This window comes from Salmo salar, chromosome ssa19 (genome assembly GCF_905237065.1).
Source record: "Salmo salar chromosome ssa19, Ssal_v3.1, whole genome shotgun sequence".
NCBI lineage: Eukaryota > Metazoa > Chordata > Actinopteri > Salmoniformes > Salmonidae > Salmo > Salmo salar.
Genome location: NC_059460.1, coordinates 47,808,336 through 47,814,647, shown reverse-complemented (window position 1 = coordinate 47,814,647; position 6,312 = coordinate 47,808,336).

Sequence of the window (6,312 nt, the reverse complement as noted above, 5' to 3'; positions counted from 1 at the left end):
GGAGGGGGGGAGGGGGAGGAGAATTAAGGAGGGAGGAGAAGGTAGCAAAGAGCTTCCTAGGGTTAGAGGCAGATGCTTGGAGTTTAGAGTGGTAGAAAGTGGCTTTAGCAGCAGAGACAGAAGAGGAAAATGTAGAGAGGAGGGAGTGAAAGGATGCCAGGTCCGCAGGGGAGGCGAGTTTTCCTCCATTTCCGCTCGGCTGCCCGGAGCCCTGTTCTGTGAGCTCGCAGTGAGTCGTCGAGCCACGGAGCAGGAGGGGAGGACCGAGCCGGCCTGGAGGATAGGGGACAGAGGAAATCAAAGGATGCAGAGAGGGAGGAGAGGAGGGTTGAGGAGGCAGAATCAGGAGATAGGTTGGAGAAGGTTTGAGCAGAGGGAAGAGATGATAGGATGGAAGAGGAGAGAGTAGCGGGAGAGAGAGAGCGAAGGTTGGGACGGCGCAATACCATCCGAGTAGGGGAGAGTGAGAAGTGTTGGATGAGAGCGAGAGGGAAAAGGATACAAGGTAGTGGTCGGAGACTTGGAGGGGAGTTGCAATGAGATTAGTGGAAGAACAGCATCTAGTAAAGATGAGGTCAAGCGTATTGCCTGCCTTGTGAGTAGGGGGGGAAGGTGAGAGGGTGAGGTCGAAAGAGGAGAGGAGTGGAAAGAAGGAGGCAGAGAGGAATGAGTCGAAGGTAGACGTGGGGAGGTTAAAGTCACCCAGAACTGTGAGAGGTGAGCCATCCTCAGGAAAGGAACTTATCAAGGCGTCAAGCTCATTGATGAACTCTCCAAGGGAACCTGGAGGGCGATAAATGATAAGGATGTTAAGCTTGAAAGGGCTGGTAACTGTGACAGCATGGAATTCAAATGAGGAGATAGACAGATGGGTCAGGGGAGAAAGAGAGAATGTCCACTTGGGAGAGATGAGGATTCCAGTGCCACCACCCCGCTGGCTCGATGCTCTAGGGGTATGCGAGAACACGTAGTCAGACGAGGAGAGAGCAGTAGGAGTAGCAGTGTTATCTGTGGTGATCCATGTTTCCGTCAGCGCCAGGAAGTCTAGGGACTGGAGGGTAGCATAGGCTGAGATGAACTCAGCCTTGTTGGCCGCAGACCGGCAGTTCCAGAGGCTGCCGGAGACCTGGAACTCCACGTGGGTCGTGCGCGCTGGGACCACCAGGTTAGAGCGGCAGCGGCCACGCGGTGTGGAGCGTTTGTATGGCCTGTGCAGAGGAGAGAGAACAGGGATAGGCGGACACATAGTAGACAAGCTACAGAAGAGGCTACGCTAATGCAAATGAGATTGGAGTGACAAGTGGACTACACGTCTCGAATGTTCAGGAAGTTAAGCTTACGTTGCAAAAATGTTATTGACTAAAATGATACAGTACTGCTGGCTGGTGGAGTAGGCTAGCTAGCAGTGGCTGCGTTGTTGACTTTGAGCGTGTAGCTGGCTAGGTAACCTCGGTAGTTTCAGTACTACACCTTGTCATGATACAAAGCAACTTTGTAGCTAGCTAGCTAACATAACACTAATCAAGACGTTCCTTGTAGTGTATTTAGTTTCAACAATGCTGCTCGTCGGTAATAGTTGGCTAGGTTAGGAAAAATGGCGTCGCGGGGGACGGAAATAGCTGGCTAGCTAACCTCGATGGCTGGCTAGCTAACAATTATCAATTAACAATTATCAAGCTATGACAAAGACAACTAGGTAGCTCGCTAGGTAACACTGCACTAGTCAAATCGTTCCGTTGTGAAGTGTTAGTAACTACAGCGCTGCTAGTCGGTAACGGATGGCTATCTGGCAGTGGGTTAATGATGACTAGGTGTGTTGAGTAAGTCTGGCGCCGCGTCGCGGCTGGCTAGCCCACCTCGATAATACTCAAACTCAAGCTACACAATTATCTTAGATACAGAGACAGCACAGACAACTATGTAGCTGGCTAACTAACACTAACACCACACTAATCAAGTCGTTGCGTTGTAATGTAATAGTTTCTGCGGTGCTGTTAGTCGGTAGAAGTTGGCTAGCTAACAGTGATGACTAGCTAGCTAGCAGCTAGCAGTGTTGACTACGTTAGGAGGACGAAGATAGCTAGCCTCGATAATTACTCAGTTACTCTAAACTACACAATTATCTTTGATACAAAGACGGCTATGTAGCTAGCTAAGAAGAATTGCTCAGATCAAACAAATCAAGCCGTTGTAATGTAGCGAAGTGGAATATTACCTGTGGAGCGAAGCGTGGTGCGACTGCTCGTGGTGCGACAATATTGTGAAATGCTATTTCCTGTGCAGTTAAAGAGAGACTGCCTTTAAAAAGCAACAAAATCCCTTTGAAAACGGTCTATCTGGCATCAGTGTGTCTGAAACAGTTATTCTAGTGACAATATTGACTACAAATAAATGGGATTATTTTGGCCATGGAGTCAGTCTGGTCTAAAACAGAGTTTGGAACATTTCTGCATCACAATGGGTAAATGAAGGTTGGGTTTTGATTTGACGATGACCATTTGCTCACTAACATGGGGTGAACAGCTGTGGTGATTGCTCTCTATCCAATAGCATAAGCAGTGAGACAGACCTGCCCAGCAGCTCCAAAATACTTCACCAAACCAAAATATCCTCTGCAAAAACGTCAAAATAAATTACAGATTTTCTGGAGTGATTTTAGATTCATTCTGGGGATTTAGAGGAAGTGAAATAGGCTTCCTCGTCTGAAGTGTCTTATGGGGGACAAACATCATTAACTGAACTCTGAATCGGTCAGGAAACTGACATCTCGTTTTTCTAATGAGCAACATAAAAACGCACGTGCCAATCGGCATGTTCAGTGGCTCTTTAAATATCTCCTGTACTGGAGGTCTGTTTGTTGTGTGGTACTGTATAGGAGATGTAGTGATTGTGTTGTGTGTGTGTGGTACTGTATAGGAGATGTGGTGATTGTGTTGTGTGTGTGTGGTACTGTATAGGAGATGTGGTGATTGTGTTGTGTGTGTGTGTGGTACTGTATAGGAGATGTGGTGATTGTGTTGTGTGTGTGTGGTACTGTATAGGAGATGTGGTGATTGTGTTGTGTGTGTGTGGTACTGTATAGGAGATGTGGTGATTGTGTTGTGTGTGTATGGTACTGTATAGGAGATGTAGTGATTGTGTTGTGTGTGGTACTGTATAGGAGATGTAGTGATTGTGTTGTGTGTGTATGGTACTGTATAGGAGATGTGGTGATTGTGTTGTGTGTGTGTGGTACTGTATAGGAGATGTGGTGATTGTGTTGTGTGTGTATGATACTGTATAGGAGATGTGGTGATTGTGTTGTGTGTGTGTGGTACTGTATAGGAGATGTGGTGATTGTGTTGTGTGTGTGTGTGGTACTGTATAGGAGATGTGGTGATTGTGTTGTGTGTGTATGGTACTGTATAGGAGATGTAGTGATTGTGTTGTGTGTGTGTGTGGTACTGTGTAGGAGATGTGGTGATTGTGTTGTGTGTGTGTGGTACTGTATAGGAGATGTGGTGATTGTGTTGTGTGTGTGTGGTACTGTATAGGAGATGTGGTGATTGTGTTGTGTGTGTATGGTACTGTATAGGAGATGTAGTGATTGTGTTGTGTGTGGTACTGTATAGGAGATGTAGTGATTGTGTTGTGTGTGTATGGTACTGTATAGGAGATGTGGTGATTGTGTTGTGTGTGTGTGGTACTGTATAGGAGATGTGGTGATTGTGTTGTGTGTGTATGATACTGTATAGGAGATGTGGTGATTGTGTTGTGTGTGTGTGGTACTGTATAGGAGATGTGGTGATTGTGTTGTGTGTGTGTGTGGTACTGTATAGGAGATGTGGTGATTGTGTTGTGTGTGTGTGGTACTGTATAGGAGATGTGGTGATTGTGTTGTGTGTGTGTGGTACTGTATAGGAGATGTGGTGATTGTGTTGTGTGTGTATGGTACTGTATAGGAGATGTAGTGATTGTGTTGTGTGTGGTACTGTATAGGAGATGTAGTGATTGTGTTGTGTGTGTATGGTACTGTATAGGAGATGTGGTGATTGTGTTGTGTGTGTGTGGTACTGTATAGGAGATGTGGTGATTGTGTTGTGTGTGTATGATACTGTATAGGAGATGTGGTGATTGTGTTGTGTGTGTGTGGTACTGTATAGGAGATGTGGTGATTGTGTTGTACTGTATAGGAGATGTAGTGATTGTGTTGTGTATGGTACTGTATAGGAGATGTGGTGATTGTGTTGTGTGTGGTACTGTATAGGAGATGTGGTGATTGTGTTGTGTGTGTGGTACTGTATAGGAGATGTAGTGATTGTGTTGTGTGTGTGTGGTACTGTATAGGAGATGTAGTGATTGTGTTGTGTGTGTATGGTACTGTATAGGAGATGTGGTGATTGTATTGTGTGTGTGTGGTACTGTATAGGAGATGTGGTGATTGTGTTGTGTGTGTATGGTACTGTATAGGAGATGTAGTGATTGTGTTGTGTGTGTGGTACTGTATATGAGATGTAGTGATTGTGTTGTGTGTGTGTGGTACTGTATAGGAGATGTGGTGATTGTGTTGTGTGTGTATGGTACTGTATAGGAGATGTAGTGATTGTGTTGTGTGTGGTACTGTATAGGAGATGTAGTGATTGTGTTGTGTGTGGTACTGTATAGGAGATGTGGTGATTGTGTTGTGTGTGTGTGGTACTGTATAGGAGATGTGGTGATTGTTGTACTGTATAGGAGATGTGGTGATTGTGTTGTGTGTGTGGTACTGTATAGGAGATGTAGTGATTGTGTTGTGTGTGGTACTGTATAGGAGATGTGGTGATTGTGTTGTGTGTGTGTGTGGTACTGTATAGGAGATGTGGTGATTGTGTTGTGTGTGTGTGGTACTGTATAGGAGATGTGGTGATTGTGTTGTGTGTGTGTGGTACTGTATAGGAGATGTGGTGATTGTGTTGTGTGTGTATGGTACTGTATAGGAGATGTAGTGATTGTGTTGTGTGTGGTACTGTATAGGAGATGTAGTGATTGTGTTGTGTGTGTATGGTACTGTATAGGAGATGTGGTGATTGTGTTGTGTGTGTGTGGTACTGTATAGGAGATGTGGTGATTGTGTTGTGTGTGTATGATACTGTATAGGAGATGTGGTGATTGTGTTGTGTGTGTGTGGTACTGTATAGGAGATGTGGTGATTGTGTTGTGTGTGTGTGTGGTACTGTATAGGAGATGTGGTGATTGTGTTGTGTGTGTGTGGTACTGTATAGGAGATGTGGTGATTGTGTTGTGTGTGTGTGGTACTGTATAGGAGATGTGGTGATTGTGTTGTGTGTGTATGGTACTGTATAGGAGATGTAGTGATTGTGTTGTGTGTGGTACTGTATAGGAGATGTAGTGATTGTGTTGTGTGTGTATGGTACTGTATAGGAGATGTGGTGATTGTGTTGTGTGTGTGTGGTACAGTATAGGAGATGTGGTGATTGTGTTGTGTGTGTATGATACTGTATAGGAGATGTGGTGATTGTGTTGTGTGTGTGTGGTACTGTATAGGAGATGTGGTGATTGTGTTGTACTGTATAGGAGATGTAGTGATTGTGTTGTGTATGGTACTGTATAGGAGATGTGGTGATTGTGTTGTGTGTGGTACTGTATAGGAGATGTGGTGATTGTGTTGTGTGTGTGGTACTGTATAGGAGATGTAGTGATTGTGTTGTGTGTGTGTGGTACTGTATAGGAGATGTAGTGATTGTGTTGTGTGTGTATGGTACTGTATAGGAGATGTGGTGATTGTATTGTGTGTGTGTGGTACTGTATAGGAGATGTGGTGATTGTGTTGTGTGTGTATGGTACTGTATAGGAGATGTAGTGATTGTGTTGTGTGTGTGGTACTGTATATGAGATGTAGTGATTGTGTTGTGTGTGTGTGGTACTGTATAGGAGATGTGGTGATTGTGTTGTGTGTGTATGGTACTGTATAGGAGATGTAGTGATTGTGTTGTGTGTGGTACTGTATAGGAGATGTAGTGATTGTGTTGTGTGTGGTACTGTATAGGAGATGTGGTGATTGTGTTGTGTGTGTGTGGTACTGTATAGGAGATGTGGTGATTGTTGTACTGTATAGGAGATGTGGTGATTGTGTTGTGTGTGTGGTACTGTATAGGAGATGTAGTGATTGTGTTGTGTGTGGTACTGTATAGGAGATGTGGTGATTGTGTTGTGTGTGTGTGGTACTGTATAGGAGATGTGGTGATTGTGTTGTGTGTGTGTGGTACTGTATAGGAGATGTGGTGATTGTGTTGTGTGTGTGTGGTACTGTATAGGAGATGTGGTGATTGTGTT